The sequence below is a fragment of the Canis lupus genome, chromosome 12 (assembly GCF_011100685.1).
Source record: "Canis lupus familiaris isolate Mischka breed German Shepherd chromosome 12, alternate assembly UU_Cfam_GSD_1.0, whole genome shotgun sequence".
Classification (NCBI taxonomy): Eukaryota; Metazoa; Chordata; class Mammalia; order Carnivora; family Canidae; genus Canis; species Canis lupus.
The window spans coordinates 44,292,804-44,305,157 of NC_049233.1; positions in this window are offsets into that span (position 1 = coordinate 44,292,804).

The window sequence follows — 12,354 nt, forward strand, 5'->3', positions numbered from 1 at the left end:
CATGGAAAAATACTCAGTATTTTTTTAAAGATTTTATTTATTTATTCATGATAGTCACACAGAGAGAGACAGAGAGGTAGAGACACAGGCAGAGGGAGAAGCAAGCTCCATGCAGGGAGCCCAACGCGCCAAAGGCAGGCGCCAAACCGCTGCGCCACCCAGGGATCCCTAATAATAACCAATGAAATACATCTTTAAAAAATAACAAGATACCACTATTTTAAAAATAACGAGATACCATTGTAGACACGATGGAATGGGTATCTTCCTCTATTATGTCATAAAACACTAACTCTTCAATTTAGGTACACTTGTAGGTACCAGAGCTAGAAAAATGAAGACCTCAGACTTGCCTTGAAAACCTTAGTCACAGTCTAGGTGAGAGACAGATGTGTAGACAATGATTATGAAACAATGTGGTGAATTGTGTATCTTACTCATGCTTACTGAAGATCTCTCACCCATGGTGCATGTACAAGAGGCTAACCAGGACACAGGACAGGCAGGCAGAGGTTATTACTCCTGCTAGGAGGAAATGACCCTGGAAAGGTAATCTGAGGCCAATTTATTTTTTTTTAAATTTTTTAAATTAATTAATTTATTTATGATAGTCACAGAGAGAGAGAGAGATCGAGAGAGAGAGGCAGAGACACAGGCAGAGGGAGAAGCAGGCTCCATGCACCGGGAGCCAGGATCCCTGAGGCCAATTTATAACAGATACTCACACAGCATTGCTAGGGAATTCCCTGTAAACTAGACAAGGACAATAATAGCTCTCTATTTTCCAACAGTAAGAAGTTAAACTCAGGGGGCAGCTGGGTGACTCAGTTGAGCATCTGACTCTTGATTTTGGCTCAGGTTATGATCTCAGGGTCATGGGATCCAGCCCCTTATGGGGCTCTGCACTCAGCAGGGAGTCTGCTTGAGATTTTTTTTTTTTAAAGAACTTTTTTTTAAAATTTTTATTTATTTATGATAGGCACACAGTGAGAGAGAGAGGGAGGCAGAGACACAGGCAGAGGGAGAAGCAGGCTCCATGCACCGGGAGCCTGACGTGGGATTCGATCCCGGGTCTCCAGGATTGCGCCCTGGGCCAAAGGCAGGCGCTAAACCGCTGCGCCACTCAGGGATCCCTGCTTGAGATTTTCTCCCTCTCCCTTGCCCTCTCCTTCTGCCCCTTCCCCTGTTCTCTCTTGCTCTAAAATAAATAAGTAAAATCTTTAAAAAAAAAAAAAAAAAGAAGTTAAACTCAATATCCAGAATATCCTTTGAGTAATCTGAGAGGAACAAAGATATCTTCAAATGCTCATTCCTGGAGAGTTAGAGAAAACTAGTAGAAGCATCTCCTTCCAGTTTGACAATAGTAATGTAGATTCATAGAGGGATTCATCCAACCTTATAATTCTGGGAGTTAATTCTAATGAAATAAATAGAATTATTTATAATAATAAAAACTAGAAATGCTTAATGGAACTGTGGCATATCAACTTCATGAAAAATTTGTAGAAAACTTTAAAAAGATGAAAATTTTGGAATCCATTTAGAAATATGGAAATATGCTTATGACATAATGTAAAATGAAATAATTCAAGATAGATCTATGATGTAATTACTATTATGCATATAAGAAAGACTTAGGGAAAAATTTAACGAGTTTACTTGACATGCTTACATTGGTGAAATTGTGGCTATTTAAGCATTTTCCAATTCTTTTTTATTAATTTTAATACAAAAGAAAATAAAAATTTCTTCATATAGGGCCAAAAAGATAACTATTGGATTGAAGAGACTGTACTGACAATATATCAGATAAAAAAGCCCAGAGAGTTGAATAAACTGTATATTCAAAATAAAACAACAATTTGATATTACTCCTCAAAGAGCAAATCCCATATTAGGAGTAAAAATACAATGGGCAGCCCTGGTGGCTCAGCAGTTTAGCACCACCTTCAGCCCAGGGTGTGATCCTGCCGACCAAGGATCGTGTCCCACTTTGGGCTCCCTGCATGGAGCCTGTTTCTCTCTCTACCTGTGTCTCTGCCTCTCTCTCTCTCTCTCTGATGAATAAATAAGTAAAATCTTAAAAAAAAAAAAAGTAAAAACACAAGAAGAGGATTTATAACAGGAAAGTGATAGCCTCTGTCAGTTGTCATTGATCAGACTGTATCTGAAACTTGTTTGTTCTGGAAGCCACATTTATTAAGATGGATATAGGCAAGTTAGAGTACATTTACATAAGAAAGGATGAGGGAATGGAATTGCAAAATGTGCCAATGTTTAATTCGGAAACGAAAAGGCAACATGGGTAGATAGCATATTTATATTAAAAAATATTAAGTGCTGTCTTGGAGAAGACAGACTAGATTTTTCTGTGGACAGATCCAGGAGTCCCTATCAGTGAATATTGTGGAAAAACAGATCTAAATTTATAGAATTAACTATAATTTATAATGCACGTTAGTACTACTCAAAGCAAAATGGTCTGTCATGGAAGATGATGAAATCCTTGGAATCGACTGGTTTAGCTTGCTGATATGATCTGTGGGGATATTACATAGGAGGTGAGAGTTTGGACTGATGTCTTTTAACACCTAGCCCAATCTTGAAAGTCAATAACTCAAATTGCGGTCTCAAGAAATCCAAAACTTGGCATGCTTTCGAACCTGCAGAACCTACTTGTTACTTCTCTTTCGTATCATGCTTATGATTGACTGGGCTGCTATGCTTAGGAATGAGAAAGGGCTGGGCGAGGTGTTAGAATGACAGCTAAAATGAAGAAAGTTGCTCTTTAAGGATGAAAAGGGGAAGCTTGAAAAACGTGTTACTATCAAATCCTGTAGTAATAAAAAGTTGGATGAAAAGCTGAAAGCTTGTGTTATGGTCACTATTCCAGTAACTGACATTTTGCAATGAGGAATGGTTTTATTAAATTTCATTCCACTAAAAATTAAATCCATTTAAATCCTCAGAAGGAATGTTGAAGGAACATTACAGAACCTGGAGAAATAGTTATCGGCTCACATAATTTCTGGTCTTTGAGAATGAAAGATATACTTCAGACATATTTTAAAGTGAACTTTTTTATTCTTGCGAAGATGGTTTCTGAACTAGGAGTTTTCTGTGACTATTAAAGACCTAGTTTCAAAAATTTCCAAAATTATAGCATATTTATTGCTTCCTATGTCATCGATTTTCATAGGATAGCACTCACGTCCTTGGAGTAATAGTATAAACAGAGATATTCAGATATTTTTATAATCCTTCAAGTCTTTTTGCTTTAATTGAATGATCTGTGGCAAACTACAAGGATATAGGAATGTTATGCCAAAGGAATGTTCTGAATCACTGGTTTGTCTTCTCATGACCCTTGAAGTGTTGCACAGCATAAGCAGCAAAAAACAATGAACATTGTGGAGTTCCTTCTTATAATAACTTACTTTAATCTGTTGGGTATTAAGATTTTGTTTTAATAGGGGATTTTAAGTATAATTGCTGTTATCTATTTTTGAAGTTCCTAAGAAGTATCTATAAATACCGGATTTAGTTCTTTAATTAGGGTAATGGGGTGCTGTAGTAAACTAGTTTAATTAAAAATGCTTGATTGAAATTATTTTATCTTGTGGCAAATTGATTTTGTGACCCTAGAGCAGATGACCCATGTAGCATACATTTCATTTCAAGACAATTTGGCTTTATCCTTCCTGTCTAATGAGATTTTGTTTTGTTTTATTTTGTTTTATTTTAAAGATTTTATTTATTCATTCATGACAGACACAGAGAGAGAGAGAGAGAGGCAGAGACACAAGCAGAGGGAGAAGCAGGCTCCATGCAGGGAGCCTGACGCGGGACTCGATCTGGGGTCTCCAGGATTACACCCTGGGCTGAAGGTGGTGCTAAACCACTGGGCCACCAGGGCTGCCCTTGTTTTGCTTTATTTTGGTTTGGTTTTTTTTTGTCATTGGGAATTTTGTAGATCTTGAAGCTTTGATTCGGTTAAAACTTTAGGATCTTTGATAGAAAAGATTATATAAATATATGCATATATGTATGTATATATATCACATATAGGTGTATGTTATTTGTCATTTCAAGAAATAGTTCAGAAATTATTCCCTCTTGTAAACATTTTTTTTCTCAAAACAGGTTATTTATATTTTAAATCTAATTTTCTTTAGTGATTGCTAGGCCAAATGACATTTCTTTTAAGGATAGCAGACATAAGTAAATTAGAATGAAGGGAGTTAATTAGGTTCAAGCATATAACATGCTGGTACCCAAAAACATTTGAAAGTTCCCATTGCTAAATAAACACATAGTCAAATATAAATGGTTAATATGAACATTATGGCATATTTATTTATTAGATTGTTATTGTCCCTCCCTCACTGGCTAGATAATTAGCACTCGGAACAAATACTTCATAATCGACAAAATGCAAGGTAAAGGAAGTAGAGCCCAACAATTATAAGATTCCTTTCACCAGAGATTTATAAACAGGTGCCCTTAGTATACACAAATACACACAAACACACCCACACATGCCTTCTATCAACAACTGCTAGTGCTCTACCCTATAGACCAATTCTGGTTTTGGCTGACAGCCATGTGTTTCTGGCCTTGAGCCTTGACATTGTCCTTTAAAAAGGAAACAGATGACTGTAGGAAATTAGTCCAAGAAGATGTAGGTCTAAATGATCAGAATAGCCAGTAATCCAAGGGAGACAAATGCACTCATGTCCTTATAGAGCCTGAAGCACTGCCCATGGAATTCTTTGATAGTAAGAAACAAATAAAGAGTGGCATTAATTGATAGAGGAGACCTTGTAGGGACTAAGGAGAAGTATCACATCAAGTCTGAATGTTCCTGCATCCTGGCTATATTCAAGGAATTTTAAATTAGTAATATTTATCCAGAGCCCTGTTTTGAGAAATATGAATTTAACTACTACAAAAGGCTTTAGAGTATGAACATTTATTAGGAGATAGAAAAGAGAACCTGATTAAATGGAAATCCACATAGTCTATGTTTCTGGTTGGGAAGTCTAAATAGGATATCAATTCTTCCCAAATTAACTTAAACTTTTAACATATCTGAACACAATCTCAGTGACATATAGAGGAATTTATATCAATATTAATATAGATAAAGAGAAAAAATCAAGAACATAAATCACAAACTTGTAGGTACTTAACCAAATTGCCATGAAATATGTAAAACAAAAGTTAAAAAAATAAGCAAATTTGACACATTTGCAATAATAGTGGGCAATTTAATATAGCTTTTAAAAATTTATTGTCACAGCAGACGTAAAATTAAGGACATGGAATAGCCTGCTAATGATGAAATAACAGGTTTGATTTAATAGCTATATATATAAAACCATACTTTTCAATCAGAGAATACACATTCTTTTCAAGCCCACATGGAACATTTATAAAACATTCAAGACAAGAAGGAATTCCAATAAATTCCAAAAAATCAGTGTAATACCCATCAAGTTCTCTCACTTTAAGTTTGTTAGAAAATTGGAAGAAAATACATGAACATGTTAACTCTATTTCTTTTGAAGTTTTTTTTTTTAATTTTTTATTTATTTATGACAGTCACACACACACACAGAGAGAGAGAGAGAGAGAGAGGCAGAGACACAGGCAGAGGGAGAAGCAGGCTCCATGCACCGGGAGCCCGATATGGGATTCGACCCCAGGTCTCCAGGATCGCGCCCTGGGCCAAAGGCAGGCGCCAAACCGCTGCGCCACCCAGGGATCCCTCTATTTCTTTTGGATTGGGATTGTGGATAATTTCTATTCCTTGAAATACTCCGCTGTGTTCCCTTTTATTAACAAGTAATTATAAAAAAATAAATAAATAAGAATCCGTGTGTGGCTGGAGGTGGAATAGCAGACCAAGTGGAAACTTCAAGGATAAAGGAAATAACTTCTGAAGTCCTAATAACTCTCCTATAAATCTTGCCTAATGACCAAGACTTTTGTCCACCTTTTAGTATTTATATGACCTAGTCCAGGCAAAACCAAAACAAACCAACAAACACATGAAAAAAGTAATCTTTGTATTTAATTTCATCTAGGTATTCACTGAGTAGTCCTTATGATGATGCTTAGAAATATTAATGAACTACAGAGTTATACTCCCATGTATTGTCATGTAATTGGATTTCTCATTCAGTTGTTGATAAATCTTTTGTTGGCAGCTAAATACTTTCTCTCAGTAATGTTTATTTTATCTTTTAATGTTATTGTTTCTTCAGGTCCAATGAATTAACTTATCAGCCAATCTTTACTGACACAGTTTGTTGAGATACTTAGCTTCTGTAGGGCTCCGTTTTCTGGTGCACATAATGAAGGATGTTCCAATGTTTTTCAAACTTTAATGTTTTTGTGAACGACTTAGGGATCCTGTTAAAGCACAGATTCTGGCTCAGTGTGAAGTGGAGCCTGAGAATCTGCATTGCTATCCAACGTGTATTTTTAGTCGCAGGGTTCTAGGGACCTTTGCAGCCCCCAGAGGCTTCAGAGACAATATTTCATCACTGCTTTTTAAAAATAATATTTTATTTATTTATTCATGAGAGACACATAAAGAGAGGCAGAGACACAGGCAGAGGGAGAAGCAGGTTCACCACAGGGAGCTTGATGCAGGACTTGATCCCAGGGCCCAAGGATCACGCCCTGAGTCAAAGGCAGTTGCTCAACCACTGAGCAACCCAGGCGTCCCTCATCACTTCTTAAGGTGATTTCTACAGAAATGTGGGACTTAGAGTGAGTTATACTGCAAAGGGTCCCTTCTTCATCTTCTCCCTACCAACACTTTTATCACCTTGAATCTTGCCTAGAGGGCAGAGTGGGGAAGAGACACCTGCCAGATTGTGACTATCAGTGTGGAAAAGATGGTTGAATGGTGGCAGTGGCTGGAGGAGGAAGGGGAATTGCACACTGATATGAGTCACATTTGCTGACTGAGCTCTATTTTACTGATGCTGTGCCCGTCTCCTGCCTTCTCACTGGAACTAATTAAATAGGCCCATCAGGCTGATATGTGATACAGTTTCAACCCACCACATTGTAAAATTATATTTGTCCCACTCTTCCAAGCCCTGGGGACTCTTCTACCCACTGGTCTAGTGCCAGGCACTGAAGTCGATATAAAGCAAGGAGACTTGATTTTCTCCTGCAGGGGAGCTTAGACTATGGTTGAGGAGGCAAAAACAGATGGAGAAAAGGCAATAAGTGAAAAGAGAGAAGATTCTGAATATTGTTACTTACTCTGATTGAGGACATAATGTTAACCTTGCTTTATTTGAGCAAAGTTTTTGGTGGCATGAATTTAATAAGAGAAAACACTGCATCTGAATTGTTCCTAATCAAGCTAATTGAACAAAGGGAAGAGTTCCAAGAACACCTTTAGTACTGATGGAGAACATTTATTTTCACTGCAAGACATAGACCCTAAGGAACCCTCCATTCCTTTCTCGAATGAAATGTGAACTCTTACAATAAGGTTGATATTCCATTTTTACGTCATTGATGGGATCCAAGCATAGTAATGGGATTACTGATCAATGACATGAATTATAAATTTTTAATACTAAATCATTTTTTTGTTTTTATTTCAAGGAATAGATTTGATACAATTTTTATTGGTCATCAGAGAAACAAAGGAATTTGGTTTGACAGGTGGTAAGGCAACCGAAAACAATGGCTTTGCATTCCCAATATTGAAACTTACTGAAAGTACCTTTGATTGGCTAGTTATAAAAAATGCACAAAAGTGTAATGTTATAGGAAACTGATTTCAAATAGTTCGCAGCAAAGCTCTGGTGTCCTTAGATAATATTCTTATTTTGCCTAGTGGACTTTTATCTGTTTTGGGCAGCTCTGCTGATCAGTAGTAGCTGTTTCAGGAGGGGAAATCTTAGTGGTAAAAGTGGTGCTCAGCTTGTGGCAAGGCAGCACAAAGAAGACAAAGGAGAAAAGAATTAATGCCCCCAAATTAGGACTTTTAAAATGTTTACTGGATTTAATGGCTAAAGATTTTAAGTGCCCTGAGTGGAATTTAAATTTTATATTCATGATATCCGGATTTAGGGAGACAGGAAAAGGCTAAAGAGGTTTTTGGGAAATGATCCCTGTACTCCTAGAATCTAGCTGAACCTCACCTGCTCAGAAGTGAATATCTAAAGCATGGCTTAAGATTGAACATACTTCTAATGAGATTCTAGGAGCTCTCTTTTCCCCTGATGATATTAAATCACTTTTTTCTTAGAGTTACATAATTTCCCTCCAAAACCTTTTTTCACATTCGATCTTTCTTGAAAACCAAACTAGAAAGCTCTTTCAAAAGCACATTTAGGGATCCCTGGGTGGCGTAGCGGTTTGACGCCTGCCTTTGACCCAGGGCGCGATCCTGGAGACCCGGGATCGAATCCCACGTCGGGCTCCCGGTGCATGGAGCCTGCTTCTCCCTCTGCCTGTGTCTCTGCCTCTCTCTCTCTCACTGTGTGCCTATAATAAAAAATAAAAAATAAAAAAAAATAAAAAAAAAAAAACAAAAGCACATTTAAAAAAGCCTTCCCAGTGACCTTACAGAGCACCAAATATTTAGGTCAGTGAGATTTTGGAATATTTTCCAAAGTAAATGGGGAAGTTTTGGCACACACTCCAGGTTGCAAATTTAGACAATATCTATAGTCTTACAAGTGAAACCTGGGGTCATTTTGAAGGATTGGGATCTTTTTTAGACATGACACAACTGCATTCTGTCCTCATGGATCTCTGTGGTGAAATCCATCCCCTTTCCAGGAAGAACTTGATGCTACAGCCATCAGCATCTTCCTAGATTTGCTTCAGCTGCAGACAGCCACACCCTCAATGGCATCCCCTTTCCAGACGTCCACATCCAGGGACCTATGATGGCAGGGTTATCAAGGCCCAGTGAGGCCTCACAATGATGAACGGTACATGTTCTAATTTCCTAGGGGAGTGGCTGAGGCTTTATCATCCTGTATCACAGTTTGACCTTTCCCTCTGCTCAATCTGCCCCTGCCCCTCTCTTACACATGTGCTCATTGTTGCATCCAGAGACGATACCAGGAGTGGTTCTAGAACACAGGCAGTAACATAGGGCTTTGGTGTTGAATCACTTATGTTTAGCTGACAATGAGGACTCCACTACTGGTGATGAGTGGAACATAGGAAGCCCCTAGCTCTGGTCGTGAATTAGGATGGTATACTATTAGAAAGGAACTCACTAGCAGATGTTTTATCAAGCATGTTGAAAAGTACGAAGAAATAGTAACTGTAAAGAAAACAGCACAGAATGGCAATCGCTTAGTGCCACTGATGTACTAGAAGATAAAAGGTACAGGTTAAGAACTAGTGCTTTCACCAATAGAAAATGAGTGGAGATAGGGGCTGCTGGGTAGCTCAGTCTGTTGGGCATCCTACTGTTGATTTTAGCTCAGGTCATGATCTTAGGGAGCCCTGTGTTGGGCTCCATACTGGGGGTGAACCTGCTTAATATTCTTTCTCTCTCCTTCTCCCTCTGCTCCCTCACCCAGGTACGTGTGCTCTCTCTTACTCTCTCTCTTAAAAAAAAAAAATGAGTTGGGATTTAGATAAACTGGTAAGAAAACATATTTCTAAGCCCACAGAGTAGGTGTAGGTGACAACACTCTGGAAGACAGAAAAGAAGAGGAGGAGGAGGAGCAGAAGAAAAAGGAATTTAGAAAGGATAAAGATTTCAGAAAAGAAAAAACTGTGAGGAGCTATCTGCACCAATATAACTTGTTGCAATAAAGTTGATTATTGTTGGTCACTCTCCTTTATTAGTTCTTAGTTTCCTAGCCTTCCTTGTGTTTTCCAGGGGTTAGCTGTATCTTTATTTGTGAATCTCAGCTATGAATATTCAAATCTTCTTCACACATAAATGTGTCAACTGTCATGGTTGCTAATAACTAGATGTACAAAGTGATAATACATCTCTTTTGTCTATATTGCCAATACTCTTTAAAAAAAAGATTTCATTTATTTATTCATAAAGACACAGAGAGAGGCAGAGACACAGGCGGAGGAAGAAACAGGCTCCTCGCAGGGAGCCAGATGTGAGGGACTCAATCTCAGGACCTCAGGATCACAACCTGAGCCAAAGGCAGGTGCTCAACCAATGAGCCACCCAGGTGCCCCAGTATATTGCCAATACTCTTGAATTTCATTTATCTGTATGCATTCCACACTGATCACACCAAAAGCAAAAATTATGAGCATTTCTCTACCTTTATCATTCTGTCGTATAGAACTAAGGTTCGGAATGAACATGATAAGCATTTTTTTTACTGTGATATAACTGACATATAACATTATGTTAGTTTTAGGTGTACAACATAATGATTCAATAGTTGTATAGATTGACAAGTGATTGCCACAATAAGTCTAGTTAACAGTTGTTACCATATGCAATTACAAATTTTTGTGTGTGTGATAAGAACTTTTAAGATCTACTCTCTTAGCAATTTTCAGATATATAATGCAGTATTATTAACTATAGTTGCCAGCATTTTATTTTAGAACTGGTAATTTGTAACTTTTGACTACCTTTATCCATTTTGTCTCTCCTCGACCCCTGCCTCTGGTAACCACCATTCTATTCTCTGTATCTCTGAACTTGATGGTTTTGTTGTTGTTGTTGTTGTTGTTGTTGTTGTTTTAGATTTCACATAAAAGTGAGATCACACAGTATTTATTTCATTTAGCATAATGCTGTCAAGGTCTAGCCATGTTGTCATAAGTGGCCAGATTTCCATCTTTGTAGTTGAATAGTATTATATATATGGATACATAAATATTACATATTACATATAATATAAAATTTATTTATCCATTTATCCTTTGATGGATACTTAGATTGTTTCCATATCAGGTATTGTAAATAATGCTTCAATGCACAGAGGGGTATATATTTCCTTTTGAGTTAGTGTTTTTATTTTCTTCAGCTAAACACCCAGAAGTGGAATTGCTAGGTCATATGATAGCTCTATTTTTAATCCTTTGAAAAACCTTTATATGTTTTCCACAGTGGCTGCACCAATTTACATTCCCATCAACAGTGCACAAGTGTTCCTTATTCTCCACATCCTCACCAATACTTGTTATCGCTTGTCTTTTTGATAGGAGCCATTCTGACAGGTGAGAGATGTTATCTCATTGTGGTTTTGATTTGCATTTCCCTGATGATTGGTGATATTGAGCGCCTTTTTATGTACCAGTAGCCGTCTGTACATCTTCTTTGGAAAAATATTTATTCAGATCTTCCATCCATTTAGAATTCAGATTGTGTGTTTTTATTTGTTTTTCTGTTTTGTGGGTGTTGTTTTTTTTTTTTTTTTGCTATTGAGTTGTATGAGTACTTTATACATTTTGAATAATAACCCCTTATCAGAAATGTAATTTGCAAAGATTCCCATTCATTAGATTGCCTTCTCATTTTGTTGATGATTTCTTTCATTGTGCAGAAGCTTTTTAGTATGTCATAGTACCACTTGTTTACTTTTGCTTTTGCTGCTTTTGATTTTAGTGTCAGATCCAAAAAGCATCACCAACACCAATGTCAGGAAGCTTACTGCCTGTGGTCTCTTCTAAGGTTTTATGGTTTTAGGTCTTACAGGCAAGTATTTAATCCATTTTGAGTTGGGTTTTGTATATGGTTGAGACAGAATTCCAGTTTCATAATTTTGCATGTGGCTGTCTAGTTTTCCCGACATTATTTATTGAAGAGACTGTCCTTTCCCCATTGTGTATTCTTGGCTCCTTTTTAAAAGTTAATTGATTATATATATTTGGTTACATTTCTGGCTGTCTGGTCTGTTCCATTAATCTGTGTGTCTGTTTTTATGCCAATACCACACTGTTTTGATTACTATAGCTTTACAACATAGTTTGAAATCAGGAAGTGTGATGCTCCAAATGTATTCTTCATTAGCATTTTGTAATGGACCAAAAACTGTTTCTCAATCTCCTGATGGAGAAACTTTTGTTTCCTTAAGCCTTTCAAGAATCTTTCTAAGTGATTTTTTTAAAAAGATTTTATTTATTTATTCATGAGACACACATACACACACACACACACACACACATACACAGAGAGAGAGAGAGAGGAGAGAGGCAGAGACACAAGCCGAGGGAGAAGCAGGCTCCATGCAGGGAGCCTGATGTGGGACTTGATCCCGGGACTCCAGGATCATGCCCTGGGCCAAAGGCAGGTGCCAAAACACTGAGCCACCCAGGGGATCCCCTCTAAGTGATTTTTAAAGAAAGATTTATTTAGGGACACCTCGGTGG